General features: G+C 40.2%; 1 protein-coding gene across 1 annotated transcript in view; it reads left to right on the top strand.

Annotated features, from left to right (window-relative positions):
• Dlp (glypican dally-like) overlaps positions 1-19,826 on the top strand; it is a 133,669-nt gene that overhangs the window by 4,291 nt on the left and 109,552 nt on the right. The gene's annotated exons all lie outside the window — the stretch shown is intronic.

Genomic DNA, 19,826 nt, shown 5'->3' with positions numbered 1-19,826 from the left:
ATCTCAGATTCTCTCGCGACAATGGCCACGTAATTGCTTATTAGTTACTTGAACGTTCTCGATTATTGAATCGCAAATCAAGATTCTGTCAAAGTAAGGTCCATTTGGAATTATTTGAAGAACAGCCTCTTGTCACTTATCATATTATTGACACATTTTTTATCTTTAAATAACTAAGACTTATTTTTGTCCAACCAATAACTTGGTTAAGAGACGACAATAGGTGTATTATTAAAACTTTGACGAGAAAAATTTCGAGTTAAAAAATGCCATGTTGAGAAATTAATTTATTTTTGGAGCTTGGTGCGATTTTTGTTAAATATGTTGGTATAATATTAAATCAAATCTGTTCTACAATATTCAACGTCGCCGGTGTGAATAGCAAGATCATTTTCCGCTGCGTTTAACGCGTTGATCGACTGCGGGACGGACGGTACAAAAAAAAAAGAAGCGAAACAATAGTGTTAACTCCGTACATCCCTCTCGCGGCTTCATTAGCACGTTTTGTGTACGGCGAATTCGTTTTAATTTATGGACCTTTGGAGCTCGCGGAGAGGTGTTAATGGCGGCGGCCAATGACAAGCCGCTCTCGGCTTTTATGTATACTCGTATGTATATGTACCCACTCCGTCCACCGGGCGGTGCACAGTGGAAAATCTCCGTGTTTGCGAAGGCGCGCGCGTATTCGCGTCGCGTTACCCGCGAAATCCGCGACTCCGCTATCTGCGTCGCAATCAAACACGTTTATCAGCCCCGAGAGAATATGCCAAGCGTATCTGCTCGCACGAGCGCAAGATAAGCGTTTACGCATCGCCAGCATTACTGCACACCGCGATATCATGCAGTCCTAGGCCGGCAAAAACTTTTTTTACGCGGTTGCATGCAATATAAGCATCGTATTTAATTCTACATATTAGTTTCGTGATTATTATGTAGTCGTTTCATTTGGTTTTGAAATCGGAAAAGCTTATCACAAAGAAAAGTCTATCTCACGATTTAATATCTCAATATTAAAGCGCTGATACGAGGTCCACGAACATTAAAGCACTTACGACGCCCAAATGTGCTTGATTCGTTATTAATACGATAACTTTGTAAATGCGGCTAATTTGTCGTATGCCCGCCGCGCCTTTCTCAGATTCGCTACCGTGAGAGACCGTCGTGCCGAGTGATTTATCTTCGTTATCATTCTGACTGCGTTACACAGATACGGGCGCGTTTATCGGTGAGATGAAAGCAAAAGCAGCGTGTGAGTCCCATTGGATTTCGCGAGGGCGAAAAAGCAGCGGAGAGGGCAAGGCGAGACACGGAGACAATCTGGGGAAGGAAAAAAGCGCCAAGGCGTCCGTTTTATGTTTTATCGCGACAACTGTACCACACGTGCGGGCACACGCGTCCTCGTGTCACGTTGATACTTCAGGACCGTAGTCTTTTTGTCCGATGAACGATAAAATAAAATGTTTACCAATCTCGCGATTCGTGTCAATCGCGTCATGTCTCGACAACGCATATTTCACGGGAAATCTTCTAGACTTTGTCAAGATTTAGATAATTAACAGAAAAAAAACTTGTGAACTAATAAATTTAAATTTAATAGATTGCTATAAAGATAAAGAAAATTTATGGCGCTTATAAACGTAACAATTACGTTAATGTTTTATGATGTATATATTGTATATAGAAGACTGTAGAAGACGCTCTATACATACACATATGCAATTTTGCACATATAAAAGATATCGTATATGTTTGATTATCATAGAAATTACAGTTACGGCACTGTTTGGGTGAATATTCGCAGGGTTCGCTAAAGCTACGCGACGCAGGATAATTAATGCGTTTCTCTCTTCTTTTTCTTCCCCTACCCTTCGTTCTCTCATCCCACGACTTATTATTCGCGAACTACCTACGAGTGGTCGGTAATTAATACTTCAGTTAGTGGCAAGCTTGTTTGGCAATTAGTATTCTGTTAACATCGTGTTTTATTCCTTTTTTTATTAACACGCTTGCAGTTTATCGCATTTGAAATAAATTATTGTTAGAAATTCCGTAAAAAAAATAATTGGAAGCTTCTTATATGCCTGAGTGCACTAAGGTATGAAAAGTTTTTTAATAAACGCACAATATTCTTAAATCTCTTTCTACCTCAAGTTATAACACAAAACACACAAAGCCTTCTATAAACTTTACAACTTATTTTTAATTTAATAAAGATACCAGAGAAATTATCAGAAAATTTTAATTAATATTTATAATTTATTATAATACTCATTTTTATTGTGTATTTATGTATGTATTATGTATGTATTTACTTATTTATTATATTTATGACTTCTTGGCTAATGAGAACTATAATTTTATCAAATCATGTTATACATTCTTGTTGTAATCGGATAACAAAATTTCTGGCTACTGAAGAGAATTCCGGTTGACGGTTTGCAAGCATATGTTGATGCGTTGCGACCAGACACGTCTTGCATCGCGACAACCATTAAAACTAATCCGGACCAATCATTCTCTGTTTAACCTTGCCCATCATTCTCGAAGCTCCGGTCCAACGATATTCGTACCCCCATGCTAAATGCAAGGCGACGCATTAACGCGATCGTAAAAACTGTGTTTGACATGTAGTTAATACGTTGCGCGTCCGGTGGTCCACAGAAGCGAGCGAGAGTGTCGGAAAGCTTTTACGATCCGATAGATTCGTTCCCAAGGCCTCGCTTCCGGGAGAGATCAATTTTTCCTTCGTCAAGGATATTGACAAAATTAAGTTCTCTTTTTGCAGAAATAGGTGTGTGTTACGCAACAATAATTAACCGTAGATTGTTGAGAAAATCTAACGTGGAGTACTTTATAAAGAAAACGAAGGTCTGATTAATTATATTTCGTAACGTCTTCCTCATGATATTAACGTCAAAACAATAATTAATCATTCAATGGCTGAAATTAAAAATCGTAGTCGATATTATATTATTTTATTTTATTGTATTCAAGAATTATTAATTCGACGACATTCCTATAAACGCATTTTTTAATTATTAATTCGTACAATAATATTGTTACAAAAGTGCAAGTAATCAGACGCTTTGCACATAATTCGGTTTTAACATTTTTTTTTTATTAAGCGGTATCCATAATTAATGTAGAGAATCTAAGCCAATTTTTACTATTAAAAAAAAACCTAAATTTGAGAAAGTTATAGCTTGCTAAAGTTTCTTTGATGACGCTAACTTTAAAAGGTATGACGTCACAGCACATTTTCGTGTACTATATTTTCTTCAATTTTGAAGATATTGCAAAAATTCAAAAAGTTTACAAAGAAAGTATGCCATGATCTATCTCAGACCGCTTAATAAAAAAAATTTATGTTAAAACCGAATTACATACGTAATAAAGTCCCTCTGGTTTCACTTGTTTTTTCCATTTTCCCCCGTATCCAGAATTCTTTTCCGACAAAGCATTCGGCACATAGCCGACAGAGTTTTCCAAAAGGAAAGCGCTGTCATTGCTCGATCGCGCGCGCGTTCCACTCACTATATATTAGGCACGCCGTCCAATTTATTCCGTTGTCTCTTAAAAAACCGAACCCTCGGAATGTTCCTTATTCATTCATTCATTTGTTCGTTCATTTTCGAACGTGTTCGAACGTGCAGCTCTTTCCGATTTTTCTCCTCGTTCTCGTCCTTCCATTTGCTTGAAAGAAAATTAATTGACAATGGAGCAACTTAAACGCGCAAGAATGTGGAAAAGAGAAAATGAAGAGTCGTTTACACGGTATGCAAAACAAGTGTATGAACACCACTCGCTCGCTTCTCTTCTTTCTCGATGTTAGATAGTCGCTTTTCCATTCGAGAGAGAGAGAGCGAGAGAGAGAGAGAGAGAGAGAGAGAGAGAGAGAGAGAGAGAGAGAGAGAGAGAGAGAGGCGCGCGCAAGATGACTCAACAAATAATATCATCACTGAGCATTGTGGCGTTTTTCTTCTCTTCCCTTCCTTTTTTTCCCTTCGTGTTGGTCTCGATCAGGTATATCCCCGGTCAGAGGATATGGTCCGTGATACTTTTACCCTCGACCACCCTTAAGTCTACCTGCCTGCTCCTCCTTTTCCTTTGCGAGTTTTTTCCTGTTGAGCGAACGTGGTATAATGAAACAGGCTTACTCGTTATACTTCCTGCAACGTTCTCCGTCTGTCTCGGGGCGTTAAAGACGCCGCGCGTTCGAATCTCCTTTACTTTAATCATCCCTCGGGTTTCTTTGCGCTTTCTCGAGAGGGTGAGCGGGCGTTCTCGGATTAACATATTTATCGACCGACGGCGCCGTTGAATTTCATGAAATCGCGTCAGTGTCATTTCTTGGCGCGTCTGGCCAGCGAATATTGTTATAGCTCACAGATCTGTGATTCTCAGATATGCTTTGTTTCTTTATTATTTATCTTGTCGAATATTCTTGAACGTACGCTTATTTCCTTTGAAATGTAGGAAGTGCAAAAAATGAACAATCGTCACGTTTCCTTTTACGAGTCGTAATATCGCGAAGATGACTCACATATCATTGGGATATTGTTGAACACATTGCTGTAAGTAATTATGAGAATGGCATTGAAGAAAGCATTCTAAAATTATACCGTGCACTGACAATTAATGTCCTTAATTATAATATCCTCAATCAACGATGAATACTCATTTTTTTTAATAATGGAGTAGATAAAAAAATTCACATCCCTGAGAACCGCTTAAATTCCTTTCAAGTTAACAAATTGCTTGTAAAGCAGATCAATTATGAAGCAAATTATTGATAATTAAAAGTACTAATTAAAGTTTTTAATTACTATAATATATGGTAATGTGATTTATACGAATAAAAGTCTAGCATATACAGTTGAATCCAGAATAAAAACCGGTTATCTGATCTTGCAAAGACATGTTATCGCTTTCAAAGAAAAACGTGATACTAATACGGTTAACGAGTCGATATTCTGCGAATTGATTTATGAATAGCGCTATCGATACCAGAGTAGATAAATATTATGCCTTGAGATTACGGACTTAGAAAGCAGTGTATGTCGATTAATCGCTTGAACGTGAATTGATTTTAAACGGCTCGCTCCGATCGAGGCATTAAGTACGTTTTTATCGATATAATAGGTCCATTTACACAACCGAGATAAACTCGGTATCGATAATAAATTCGTGCTAAAAGATAGACCACATATATGCCTTCGTATCATACTGTGCAGTATTTTCTGCGGTACACTGTGAAGTCTATTCACCTGTCAGTGACATAATGGACACTGCTCAGCACGCTGGAAACAAATGATCAAAATTTAGTGAAAGCTCGAGGACCCTTAATGATGCTGTTCACGCTATATGGTGCACGTTTACATGTCGCCGAGTGAAAGAGTAACAAATTGCTGCAGGCGTTGAAAATTTCGTGGACCGCCCAGGTATTCCCAGTGACGTTTACAAGTGCTTGTGTTTACACATGCCTAACGCAATTTTTGAGACCTCCGAAAACATAAAAAGATCGAACATAAAGCATTCAAATGTACAATATCTGCCTGGTCAATACCTGTACGATATACCGCAATAGTCCAAACATTTGCAAAAATTTATCTTTCGGAAAAGTTTTTGTCATGAATTATTATACAATTGAATTGCTGCGTTTGAATGTCTCAATGATTAACCAGAGATCAAAGTGTCCTCATTTATCTTCTTATTCCTATATAAATGACGTCGTAAATTCAAGGAGAGAAAAAGTAAGAAAAAGAAACCATTGCTATACGGAATTTCGCTCGTTCGCTACAGTCGTTTTCCTTAAAAAATCGCGTCTTTCCCTTGCGCGATTGTGAGAAGGGGACCAGGGGCGAACGGTGAAGGATCGGTCTCCGAATGGAAAAGAGATTTAAGCACGAGCGACTGCCACGGACAGGAAGTTATGGGCAATCGGATACGTTTTCTTGGGCAGGCTTTCGATCGTGTCGTCGTGCGCGCGCGCACGCGCGCGCGCGCACACCAGCGAGGAATGCAGAATGCAGCCTTTTCACAGAGAGATATCCAGGCTGTGGCAGAATGCAAGCCGGAGCAGCGGCGGGCTTAATGGTCGCTGTTATAAGTTATAACTTTTAAATAACCAGCACCGGCGAGGAGGAGCCCTCTCCGGCCCGGCCCGGCACTGGAAACCAGCTCACCTTGCTCACCCGATGCGATGAGTTTCGCTCCGTGTAGCAGTCCTATACGACTGTCCGCTTTACACACGTATATGTATATACACGTGATGCGCCCGTGCCTCGAATGCGTAACGACGTTATAACGTTGAGAGATTTCGCGGACGCGACGTACAACACCGAGTACACCGCCTTGCACCCGCGTTTGCTAGCCAGTCCCGTTCGGGGCATGGCTCCTACCGTTGTATTAATTACCGTAGTTGGTTGACGGAGTTACATTACGGTCGCCGTAATGCTCTCGTCGGTGACGTTGTGAATGCAAAGTCCAGAGTGCGGAATACAGATTAATTAAATTGTATTTGAAACCGCTATTATCATATAAATCTGGGAAACTTTGTGTAAATTCGACCCAAATTGCTCGTAAATAACGAACACTTAAGTATAAGCTATAGAAATGAAAGGCAATAATCCTTTTTATGAATCTTAAAAAACGAAGATACATGTCACTGACAATGAGATACTTGAGACCTTCGCATAAAAGAAAACAAATTCCAGGATGTTTTTTGTCAGCGCTTTTATTGATTGCTACAAATTAATATAATCACATTAAAAATTAGTAAAAAAAACATTTTACTTTTTTCACATAAATAATGAAAATTACATTGCAAGTTACGTAGAAAAAAGGATTAGGGGTGTTTCCACATTCGCCGTGTATTATAGCGAGTATTGCATATCATCTGTATGTGTAATAGCCGTCGTTAATATCTGAGAATCTAGTTACAATATTACCTTGTTCATTTTCTGGCATATGCAATTTACAAATACCGATCGAGATACGATACTGCTCGGTAATGAGATGTCGTTTAATATAATTCCTGTGTGAAGTACGTAGATTGGGACGCTTCTTGTACGTCGATATGATAACCTCGCGGTTAGTTATAGTTGTCGATTTGTACTCGGTATTTTCTGGAGGAACTCGGCCTGCGATATATGCATGCGCTAACCTGATTGCAGTGCCGGATAGGATCCTTTAATAAGATTCATCTCTAGGCTGGCGACAGTCTGACGACAAGTTTCGCAGAATAATCACATCGTGTCCGCGACGTCATGTACAGTGAAGCTCGTAATTTCATTCAGTAGGTACTTAGAAAATGCAAGTTTTTGACAGAGTCAGATCTTTATCTGATGCGCAAGATTGTTCGGCCAAATTATTCTGCTAAAATAAATTTAGCGGTTTTTATATTAAAATATAAAAACTTAAACATATATTTTTTACTGCAAGATAATAATATTATTATACACGTACAGATATGTATTAATACATTACAATACGTTATAAATATTTGATAATCTCAAAATATTTAGTAATCAACTTTTCAGTCATATTCGTAATCACTTATTCGATGCCGATTTTTTTAAAAGAGCAGTTTCTTAAAAATAAATTTAATATAAACAGGCAAAATTTTATTCAGTTTTGTTTAATAATAGTTTTTTATTACATGAAATTATTTATTTAAGTTTTATTATTATTAATTTTTAATAAATGTGAACCTTAATTTTCTCGATATATAATAACCTATAAAGCCATCTTTTACAATTGTTTTACGAGATAAATATAACTCACAGTTTTTTGAGAATAGTTTTTACGTCGAGGCAAATACCTGACAAATAGGTACTGGCGCGTTTCAAAATGCAATCTGAAGGTTTAACATTTTATCTCCGAGATAAATGCATCGTTGCCAGTCCTACAACACAACAGTCAAGTAGAATTACGAACACGCGCGCATTTTTCATCGTGCTCTCGGGTGGAGGTTTGCAGGACGTACATAAATAAAATTCAGGGGGAATTATATGAGCCTACTCGTCTTTATTTATCTATTTATCCGGACGTACATAAATATGGTGGGTCCGGGTAGGGTTTGTCGACCCTGTGATTGATGGGAAACGCTATTTTTACTCGGTATACGCTATACGTATCGTGAAAAGGAGAGGGGAAAAAAGCGGGGGTAAGAAACGAGGTGGAGAAGACACTCGCCGGTTCTCGGTTCGGTCGTCCGCAAGGCGCCCTCAGCTTTCGCAACGAGCGAGACAGAAGGGAAAGGGAGAGACTTTTTCGGAGTGATTTATCTTGATTTTATTTTTATTGTGCCCGGCCACGCGAAGGTGACGATTTATCGATTTTTCTTTGAGGCACCCCTCATGATGCAGCTCCGATATAACAAACGTTACGTGCCCGCGTTCGTTCTAGTTTTTGCGTTTCACGGCGCGACGAGCAACGTTTGACGACAATACACGAGAGATATCATCGTCGGTGCTCTGAGTGCTCTGACAGAAGTCATTTAACTCTGAAACTGTGACGAAATCGAATCTATCTCTGCCTTTCCGGCAAATGTGTTCCACGGGAGACAAAAATTCGGGGAATTCGCGAGTTGGAGCGGGTAATAGTAATCTATGGCGATTGATAAACGTCAACGACTAATTGAATTTTTCGTCGACAAGTTACCGCTTTGTGAATTCGAGCACGTTCCAATTTGAACGCATTCCCGTTTTGATCTCTCGCGGACCGGGGCTTTTTTTCACGCGAGGATATGCCGAAACAATTATCTCGCGCCCCTCGCGGTCGCGAATTCAATTTTTCGTCGTACGATGATATCTTCTATATGCTGATAGCATGTATGTAAAATCCGCGCGACTGGTTCGTTATATTTCGAATATGTAGGTGGATGTCGAGAATTATTCATGTTTCGTTCCAACCACGGCGGTGACTCTCAATAATTAGCGGTAAATTGTGGGTTTTGTTTTTGGCTTATTGACTGCTTAATGTATCCTTCCGTCAAGCACGAAATTACACAAAATATGCTGCGCATATTTCAAAGTCTGTCAATAAAATTGATGAAATAAATCGAAATAAAACGCACGATAAGTATTTTGCGTTTAAGTTTATTAAAAATAGTGAGAAATTATTGCATTTTTAAAGCTTTTTAGGGAGGCAATTACACGGTTGTATCCCCCGTTAAATTGGGAGATTATCAATCGCTATACGCATTTGTATTTATATCAATAAATTATTAATAATTAAAGAGGAAACATAAATTAATTAGATAATTGTTAATATTATGTTAATATTATGTAAATAAAATAAATATTCACACGCGCTTGTATTAATTTCCCTGTTTGTAATATTAATTAAATATGATGTAAAGATGAGTTTTTCGTTCATCATCATGGGAGAAAGGGGGCTTTGAAATGCTCGGTTAGACTACATAGGTAAATGTCTGCAGAGAGTAGAGATAAATTATAGAAACAGGAAGCTGAAGAAGACTGCCGGCAAGCTGTTGCACTCACAATGTAGCCCCCCATACTCCCTTCCGGCTTCATATTTACTTCAATATGGCTCTGAGTACTTTTACCTTCTCGTATCTACCCTTTGCGATTAAACATTTAATATTTAATATCCGTATTGTAACTGCAACGGTGAAAAATTGTAAACTTTTATGTACAAAGTTTTATAAAGCGTATTCTCCTAAAGCGACAAGACAATTGTTATAATTATTATTACAATAAAATATTTGTGTCGCATTTAGTCGTGGAAATAGAAATCAAATATTTTCAGCTAATACATTTTTGCATAACGGGATCGGGTTAACAGAAATACCTGAACTAATTATCGGAATGTAATAATCGCAATAAACGAGCAAAAACGTGAGACACAAAAATTTTTTTCATCGCGTAAAAATATTCTGGCACATATCAATTTTCCAAAAGTTCGAACTTCAAGGAAACTTTAAGAAACATCGAGGAAAGTCCTCGCAAACCATGATCTCTCAATTTAACGGGATACGACGACAACCGTCGTGCAATCGCCTCCCTAAATAGACAGGGAACGCAAGAGGGCCGTGGAGTGAACGGACATTTCACAGTATTCTAAATCTTTCGAGTTTGTCACGAGAGAAGCGAGCCTCCTCCCCTCCCCCTCCCGCTGCCATACGTCGCGATTCACTTTGTCCATCATGCGTTGAAGCGCTTTTCAAGTTACACTATAACTGCGCTACTTCGCGACGAGGGTTTCGAGACGGCTTGTGCCTCGTCACAGGGGCGCTCGCCTTCCGTTACCTGACACTACCCGTCACCGGAGAGAGTTGCCCGGGCACCGAAATAGGGGGAGGAGGGTCGGCCCAGGTCTCGCCCCCTCGACGTTAACGTTACGCCGCTATCGCGGTCTTTCTGACAGCGGCATCTGCGCTCGCCGACGACTTCGTCGTCGGCCTATCGAGGCCCCTCGTAACTCCCTCTTCATAACGCCGTATCACTGCGCGAGTCGCTACGCAAGTTTGCCATAAATGTGTTAAAGGATAACGTCCTCTTCTGTGTGCCGCGTTTTGCCCTCCTCTCCACCATGGAAACTCGCTAAAAGCTGACGCAAGATGAGGGCTTATTGTCGCGACGAGAGTAGGTACCTGAAAATGAGATTTCGCCGTTACGCACCAAACTCGCGGGAGAATTGCACGTTAATCGTCCGGTTGACTGCCATTCGTTTGGCGACGAAAACTAAAAAATAATGTTGTCTATGCATATTTCTATTTTTAGAATAATTTGATACTTTAGTGTTTTGATTATACGAAACAGTTTTAATTCATGAAATGAAGATGACTACGCAGTACAGTGCTCTCAAATTCTTCGATAGGACACGCGGGATATTTTGCTAATAGATATTCTTAACAATATGCAGATATTTGCGAAATGATGGAACTATGCTCCATTGTGACAAGATTTTTAGGCGTGCTATACATAGCCCATTCAAAGCAAACAGTTCAATTAAGTCGGGCCAAAGCGAGTTTGCATGCATGATATCGCACGAGTTTCCCCAATAGAGATCGCATGAGTGCTTCTAGTGGAAATTGGGCGTACTATACGGTTCTAAGCCCCTAAGCCTCCGGTAGAAAGGCAGGCAAAGGATGAATGCCAGGTTCTCTTACACAGAGCAGGTATATTCACATATAATACGAAAGCGATGCCTGATCCGGGTCGGGGATTAGCCGGCTCATGATCCGGCAAATTAGTCTCCTTAGTCTGACAGCCAACTGTCTTATTTAGTAAGAACGATTTTGGATGCTCATCTCGCGGAATATAATAAAAATATTCGAGCCTTTTGACAAGAATACGTCAAGTAGAATTGACAGACTGTCACATTTTTCCTTCTTTTATGTAATTTTGTGATATACGCGACTTGCGAATTATTTAGATAAATATAATGATTTTAAATAAATTATTAATAAATTAGGATTTTACAATATATAAAATTGCAAGGTTCGGTTGGTACGATGTATTGTGTTATATTTCTCTCTTATACTTCTTATCTACAATGGATACAAAATAATAGTACGAAGAAGCTCGTCAAGTATATGAAAAGAGACTTACGTGGTGATACTACGAAATGCGAATTTCTCAAAGAAATATCTTTTCCTACGTTATACATACGTGGTAGTGCATGCGGGGGAAATACGGGGGGAATGTCGTAAAAGTTAAAATTATGCCGGCTGCCGTGCGTATATAAACGAAGAGAGATGATACCTTAGGTGCGTGTAAATACTCGACACGATAGGGTCGTCCGTGCTCTATATAGTCCACCGAGGCTTGAAGAATTCGCGAAAGAATCTCGCCGGGGGAGCATAAAATTCAAAGTTAGTGTCGTGTTAATGCCAAGAAAAAGATGAATAAAGCTAGAAACATTCGAGGTTTTCAATCGAGATTTATAACTTCAACTTTCGATCAGTTTAGAACTGAGGCAAGAAAAAATTATATATTTCCTTCCGTCTGTAATTTTATACGAAATCGGGGGAGAGATTGACACACACGCACGCTTAATTTACCGTAATAGCAAAAACAATTTTGATTGTTAAAACAATCATTTTTATCCCAATCGTCGTATATGTTTGATATCAATCATGTCCGCACAGCCAAGCCTTTCTTTACGACGAGTGCGCGAAACACATGTTTTATGACGCGCAAAACGATGCGGGATAGGGCGAGAAAACGTGCTTGAAAGTTTATTGACCTTCATCCCTTTCGCACACAGCCCCCCCGCCGCGCCGCGCCGGTCCCTTTTGCGCGCCCCACCGTCGAATCTACCTTCCTACCGTCGAAATGACGCCCGACGGAACTTGCTTTACACACGATGCACGTATAGACGGTATCGGAAAAAAACGTGCTCGGGATTACACGGGAGGGCTCAAGTCGGCGGCGTCGGTAAACAGAGAGTTTTATCACGGACGGGTACTTTCCCTGGAAAATTGCCCCACCAATTTGATAGCGACCCGAGAGTCTCGTTACTCGCGCGAGCACTCCCCGTACTCGGGGTACGCGAGCAAACAGGAAAAATGTCTGCTTGCGAGAAGACCCGTTTCCAGACTATTTCCGCCTTAAATTTTTTTCGATCGAGTCGCCGGTTGAGGTCATCGAAGACGGAATGAGAAAATCGTGCCACGTATTATTTCGTCCGAATATATAAGAAAACCTTATTTGTTATTTATCAGCTTATCCTTTTTTTTTCTCCACAGCGTAATCGCAGTATCTCACCAGTTAGAATTCTCTAATTTCGCAACTGGAAATATTTCTATCTAACTACCACATAAATTTCCCTATCTCTGCATCGAGTTCTTTGCGTGTGACGATGGCAGAATTTATACAGTAATTAAATAGAATGAATTCCCTTGTGTTTTTAATTAAGATATAAAACGCGATATCACACGCGTTTCTCTTTCTCGGAAAAACCACCTTCGTTGACTGTTCACACGAGAAGTATCCGGAGCCGCCAACGTCGCGATATCAAATGACACATTTCGATAAGAACGCGAGTCAAACGACAGGGCGGTGCATCGGTTGACCCGCGGAGAAAATATTGCAGAAATTATTATCTATATAAAATACGCAGCGAACAAACATAAATCGTGTGTGAAATGCAAATATTGTGGACGAGATATCGGCCGCGGGATGATAAAATCCGTGCTATTTCTGACGACGAGTAACCGAAGACGCGTCTGCAAAGACGTAATTTAATTCTCGAAAAATTAGAAGACATTCTTTTCATTTTCTCGCGACATATATTTTTTTATCTTAAAGATATTGGAGGGAAACCGGACTGCCATTTCTCCGGGCGTGTCGTTGGTTCGATTAATGGATACATCTTGTCGCGACAACTACTTGCGGCTTTCCCGAACGTCGCGTCGGGGCGTTTTGCTCTCCAAAATCCTGTAGCAACGAATAAACAAGTCGTTAAACTCGACGTGCATTTGCTTTTACGAGCAGGAAATAAGGCTGTAAAGCTACGCGACACACCGGCGCGGCGCGGCGGCAACGTACGCACGTATAACGCATGTCGTGTATATGCGGTTGTGCTCGCTGAAAAACGGATCTCGTTCCCGTCGCTCGTCGCTCGTCAAATAATGAGATTCCGTTAATTAGTCCTCCCTAACGCCATAACGTAAAGGCGAAAGGTAAAGTGGATATACAATTGCCTTCAACAGTCAACGGCCGCTTATTCTCGCCGCACATTTAGCGATAAATGCGGCCGTCTGTCTCTCGACATCGATGTCGACATGTCAAACACGCTCTTTATGTTACACACGTAAACTTAGAATTTGACGACGCGGCGGAAACGTAGATTAATGCAACAAAATGGTATGTGAAATGATAATAGAATCATCTTCGTCAATTCGGAAAAAACTACGTTTTCTCAAACGATCTCTTTCTAATGTTTCTTATTAGTGTTTTGGACGTCTATTGTGCGTTGCATCTCTCTCATCGCTTTCGCAGATCTCATTTTTCCGTCTCTCAAAAAAATAGATCGGTGCCTTCAATCCTGGCCTTGATTTAGGTAATCGCGTTAAACCGCACGGATCAATTGTCGTTCACAAAGCGACTCTTCAATTCTTCGAAGCAAAGTGCATTAATCGAAAGAGGGGGAAAAAAGGGGCGAATGGAATTGCGTGAACATTTCGCTCTCTCAGAGAATGGGAATCGACCGGGCTGACTTCGCACGGCTTCTTTTTTTTCCTTTCCTTTCTCTCTCTCTCTCTCTCTCTCTCTCTCTCTCTCTCTCTATTCGCGGTTTTCCTGTTCTCTCTGCTCTCAACCATCAGGGTTGTGCGGTCGTTCGCGTCGACAATCGGGCCGTGCCGACTTGCGCGAGGGATTGCCCGACTGCAAAGGAAACCGGGCAAATGTCAGTCGCCCTCGGGGGGCGCATGCACACGCCTCGCGAAGCTTTTAATCAACGCTCACGGCAAAACCTTTCTCCTTCTCTCTATAACCCTCTCTCCTTCTTTTTCTCTCTCTTCCCGTGCATCGCCTCGTGCACTTCGCGATTGTATGACCGCGCACGTGAAAGCGAGTTGGGTTCTTGGGTTTGGCCCGTTCGGTCGTCCGCGTATTGCAATACGCTCGCGCGACTTGGATCATTCAGTCACGACGTCTTCCTGTGAACTCGGACTCTCGCTCTTAATGAAAATTACGCGGCCCAGAATTCTATGACGGTCAGTGCACAGCGAGTATTCGCGGACATTAGATTCCTTACAGGTGGATTACAAAGAAGAACCATATTACAGGAGAATCCAGAAAAGATAAACTTCATGCTATCAGAGTTATACGAAAAGTCGATTGTTATTTAGTCGAAGAACGTATTGTCCCAATTTTTCCTCATCGTCTCTCTTCCATTTATTCGCTTTGCCTCGGCGAGTCCTTCGTCAAATTGCGTAACTTGTCGAGCTTCACGATTTTGAGGAATAATTTTTCTCGTAGATGCCGAAAAGAACGAAGAGTAATACTCGTCAGTGTTCTCACGTTCGTGTTAACACCGTATAAGTATTCTTCGCGCCTTTCTGGATTAATTCGCGATCGCAAATCAACGGGGCACACAAAAAGCGTTCGTATAGTTTAGCGTTTTCTTTTGCGCAGTGATATATTTGCGTTAGGCATACTCGAACGCACCGATCACACGTACATATATCTCGTTTTACGTTTCTGCAGTATAACTCGTGGCTTTTACGGCAGGCCTTCGGGTGTAATCAGAATTACGTCTTCGTTGAACGCGAAGTTTAACTTTTACGGCGCACCTTGAAATGTAAGTTCCCTCCCATATCTTCCTCCACACGTTTGTCTCTGTTGGGACAAGAAAACCTTGGGAGATTCTTACGGTTTTCGCTGTTTGTTTAACTTCAACGAACGCGCGCTACTCTGTCGGAATGCTCTCTATTTGCTTTCATTTATGGAGCTGTAGCAATCTCCTAATTAGCTGCTACGTGTCAGTCAATAAAACGGCTATAGTAGCAAGTTATTTTTGGCGTCAATGTATTTATAACTAAAACGGAACGCGTCATTTCCGTAATCTGCGGAATTTGTTCTAAAAGGGCGGACGTCCAAGGAGACACGCAAAAATATTCTTTGCATTTTTCCTTGAACCACTTGCTCTTTTAATTCTCTCTATATTTTTGTTCCTAAAATATTTCGTCTTAGCTAGGAAGCAAACGGTATTTTAAAAACTTCTTTACATTCTTTCACACATTCCTGCGTATCGTTAGAAAGCATCTTACAGATATATGCGGAAAAAGACAGAACTGTCTTGATTTTTATCAGTTTAGAAACCTTTGTTAAGGCTCCTGTTCACTCACTGTAATCATCACTTATCACGGAGATTAGAGAACAATCTCCGTGGCAGTCATCTTGAAAGTCGCTTATGAACAATGGTATTCATAATTTCGTTTCTCTTGAGGAACTGAAATTAGTCGTTAGTTTATAGAAAATAGGACTCAGCAAATACCTCATCGCGGATTACATTATTTGAGAGTTTCATAATTATGTTTGACAGGTAGCTGAAAAATTCACAGAGATTGAAATCTGTTTTAGATGATCTCAATTGGAAAATCTAACTGATATACAAATTCTATTTTCCGAATGCAAATCAATTCAAATTACCTCTGTAATTTTAATTCGCGTTCTATCTCTAGGTATTTTAGAGAGACACGTTCTCTCGTATAAAAATGAATTTCATGAATTTTTCAATGAGAACAGAACGTTCCAATTAAACGTTCTAATTTCGCAAGCGGCAATATTTAATGCGATCCTCATAAATTTTATGCATATAATATGTCGTCTTTTTTTTTTATTCGACGATATTATATTTATGTGAATGTGAAGAAATGCCAGCGTGAAGATAGAATCCGTTATTTCTTCCTTTGCGTTTTAAACGGTACGAAGAATACGCGTCCTTTGTAGCACTTTATTAAGTATTCTAAGGATATTCAGCCCCCGGGAAACGATGTCGCAGGTATATTGTCGTGCGAGAAGAAGCGTTTTTAAAAAGGATGCATTCTTGGATTCCTTTTATACTATAGTAACTTTCAGATGTTATCAATGATAATATTAATGCCTTTATTTCGCACGAAAATTTCTCAAAGGGTTATCCGCGCTTAAACGTACCTTTACACAAATTACGTATTGGGTCATTCTTTCCTATATCGTTACACGTATAATTGCAATAATTAAACGAATATTTCTAAATGTTTAATACTTTTAAAATGTGATTGTAAAAATTATACTGAGAAAATAATTTAAATATTTTAGAAAAAGTGTATATATAGGTTACTTTAAGTTTCAAATTACTTATTTAAAGTAGAAATAAAGATTATAATTATCTTTTAGACTTTTTAAAGGGTTTAACATACTTATTTATAATAAGAACCGATGATAATTCCGATGATTAAGGCATATTTGCGTGGCGAAATCCGTAAACTAAGAGATTTGAAAACAGCATCCGCGTGCAGGCTCTCTTAAAGATCGAAAACGTTCAGGCCTTCGATGTTTGATGGCTTGTAAGCTACAGCGTACAATTACCGGATTAGTGTCGAAAGAAGCCTCTTAGCTGGAGACATTGGTTCGAACGTTTCCATAGTTGTTAGAACATCTGCCAGCCAACGACACTCGCACCCATAACAATAGCTACATAGAAATGTATAGAATTGTTGCCTGCGCGCGCGAGAATGGACGAAAAAATACCCCATGCGTTCTTCCGTCCTCACGTTCGCGTTACTTCTTTGACTTTAAATATTTTACGTCATATATCTCGAAGAATATTTTACGTTGTGTATTAAAAATAAAACTATAAAAATCAGATTAAGATAATTCAATTTGAATAATAACGAATATTAACTATTTTTATCATTCCATTTACGCTAAATAAATTTAGACAACTACTTTGCTCAGTCGTTTTTTAAACATTTAATTGTAAGTCTTGAAAACAAAAATTAGTCAAATTAGTAGTCTATTTGACGAGTCTGACGTATTATATATTTAGCGCTGAATGTGCCTCGTATTACGAGTTTTATTTGTCCGATAATAGTATAGTGGATCGTATTCAGCGCTGCAGTTAGAGAGAACGCGATCGGACAGCTGCATTCACTGCTAAATGCGCGACGAGAATGCGGACCGAGCGTGCGGCGGTATCATCCTTCCACCATCGCGCTCATCTTTTTATATCGTGAGATCGCGATCTCCCTTGACCGTGAATAATCGTCGCTTTCGCGCCGTAACCTCAGGCACGCGTGACTCACGCAGCACATCCCGCGCGCTTACGCCCGCGATAGGACGCAACGCGTCTGTAGAATACCCCGCAGTCCCGCACAGGCTTGCGGGATTGTCATTGATGTCGCAGAAGAGCCAGGCGATAGAGGGAAACTCTCTCGAAAGGACAATGCACGCCAGAGTGCGAGAAGCTGCAGGAATATCCGGTTTCGGCACGGGACGTAGACGTGCGCATTCTCCGAGGAAGCATTCATAGTCGTGCATGCCTCTGCATGCGTGTCGCGATGCGCTGGATGAATCGCGAGGAGCGAATAGGACTAGGGAGGAATTTTTAGATCTTATCTCGGGCTTTGTTCGTAGGATGCTAGCGTGAAGTAATTCGTATTTGATACTAGGTACACGTGATACTATAATGATATCAGAAAATGATATATCACGAAGATAAATGTTAGAGTCAAAATTAGTGAAGCAGTGTCTTTTTCAGGCTGTAGAAAAATTTGGATTATTAGGCTGATACGTAAGGGACAATTTCTCATTGCAATCATACGTTTACGTAAGATGTATTACGAATTACGAAATATATATTATAATTAAATATTTAGAGTTGATCGACGTAAGGTGAGAGGTTATTTAATGTTCATTAATCATTGATACTCGATTCGATTCACCGTACCCACCGTACATTTCTGAGACCGAGTACAAACGTGTGTTCCATTTGCGATTCATGCGTGGTGATAGATCAAAGGGCGATATATATAGTATCGAAATATTCCCTTTCTATCGCATACTCCGTGCGAACCCATACGCGTGCGGCGTTACAACCACAAGGAACTTTCATGGTTTCTGTTCCCATGGCCAGTTCACGCCTACTGCGTGCCATTTTCGTTTCACGATATCAGCCATGTATATAGATGCAGGAAGTAGCGTATACAGTATACAGGAAGTGCACGTGGCGCGCGAGCATGCTCTTTCTCTCCACCGTATTTTTTTTCGTGTTGCTAGGTTCATTCAGAAATAGCTGTTCGATGCGAGACGCGAATGCTCGCTGCACAAAGGCCGTGCCACGAGGAGCATTGAAAGAACGTGTACGTGAAAGCAATTAGAAAGCGATAGATAAGTATAGTCGTGATCTTATCGATATATCGCATAACATCAAATTTAAATCTAATGACCGCGCGGTGTCCATGCCTATTTTAATATCTGTTTCGCTATTTTCGTAAAACGGATGTACGTAATGAAATAAACTGTTTGAAATAATTTAAAATATCGCGTATACTCGTGCAAGTTTGTTAACACGGATTAATCACAGTTGGTCGGACAGTTCGTTCGTGCTCGAGCGCTCGTTAAACTCGCGCGGTTAGCGCCGCGTCGACGACGATAACGAGAGCCTTTCGACCAGTTTCGTAAGCCCTGGATCGTCTGGCGTGTGCGTTGCCGCTTGTTAAATACATATGACGCATCGTGTGTTTTTCTTAAGGGTTGCTTCCTTATCTCGCGCGCAGGCCTCGATGAAGGACCGAAGTTTTCTTTCATACGATTGTTTATTTCGATACGCGTAAACGTTGTTTCTCGTATCTATCGTGTTTTTCCGTAACACGAACATTTGTTCATTTATTTCCTCACGCTTATCTGTTTATCTCTCGATTCCATTACGAAACAAGCAAACGTTTTATTTTGAAACCTACTCGAGTGATACGGTAGCTATTTCTGGTAATTGCATTCCCCCTTTTACTGGAACGTCTAAAAATTCTTAAGGCGTTGGAAATAAATTTTAGGAGCAGATTATAATGCTTCTCGATAGATTATTTGTAATTAGCCGTAAATAGTGAAGCGGAGTTTTGTGGCAAACATCGATCACGATTTTTCGGAATTGTTGAACGTGTCGGCGCGCCGCGCTGACACGATGGATGAAAAAAATCGCTAAAAATTGACATGACAAATGTCGTCCCGTTTCGAGACAAAAGCTACGACTCTCGAATCGATTTCGACAGTTCGGTTGGGGAAAAAAAAAAAACTAGAAAAGGGTCAAGTGCGCTCTCCCGGGTTGCACTCATTTTGCTACGAATTCTATTAACGAGAGTAATCGTATCG

Source organism: Temnothorax longispinosus, chromosome 10, assembly GCF_030848805.1.
Source record: "Temnothorax longispinosus isolate EJ_2023e chromosome 10, Tlon_JGU_v1, whole genome shotgun sequence".
Classification (NCBI taxonomy): Eukaryota; Metazoa; Arthropoda; class Insecta; order Hymenoptera; family Formicidae; genus Temnothorax; species Temnothorax longispinosus.
The sequence above is the reverse complement of the archived record's forward strand: the minus strand, read 5'-3'. Positions and strand labels throughout refer to the sequence as shown.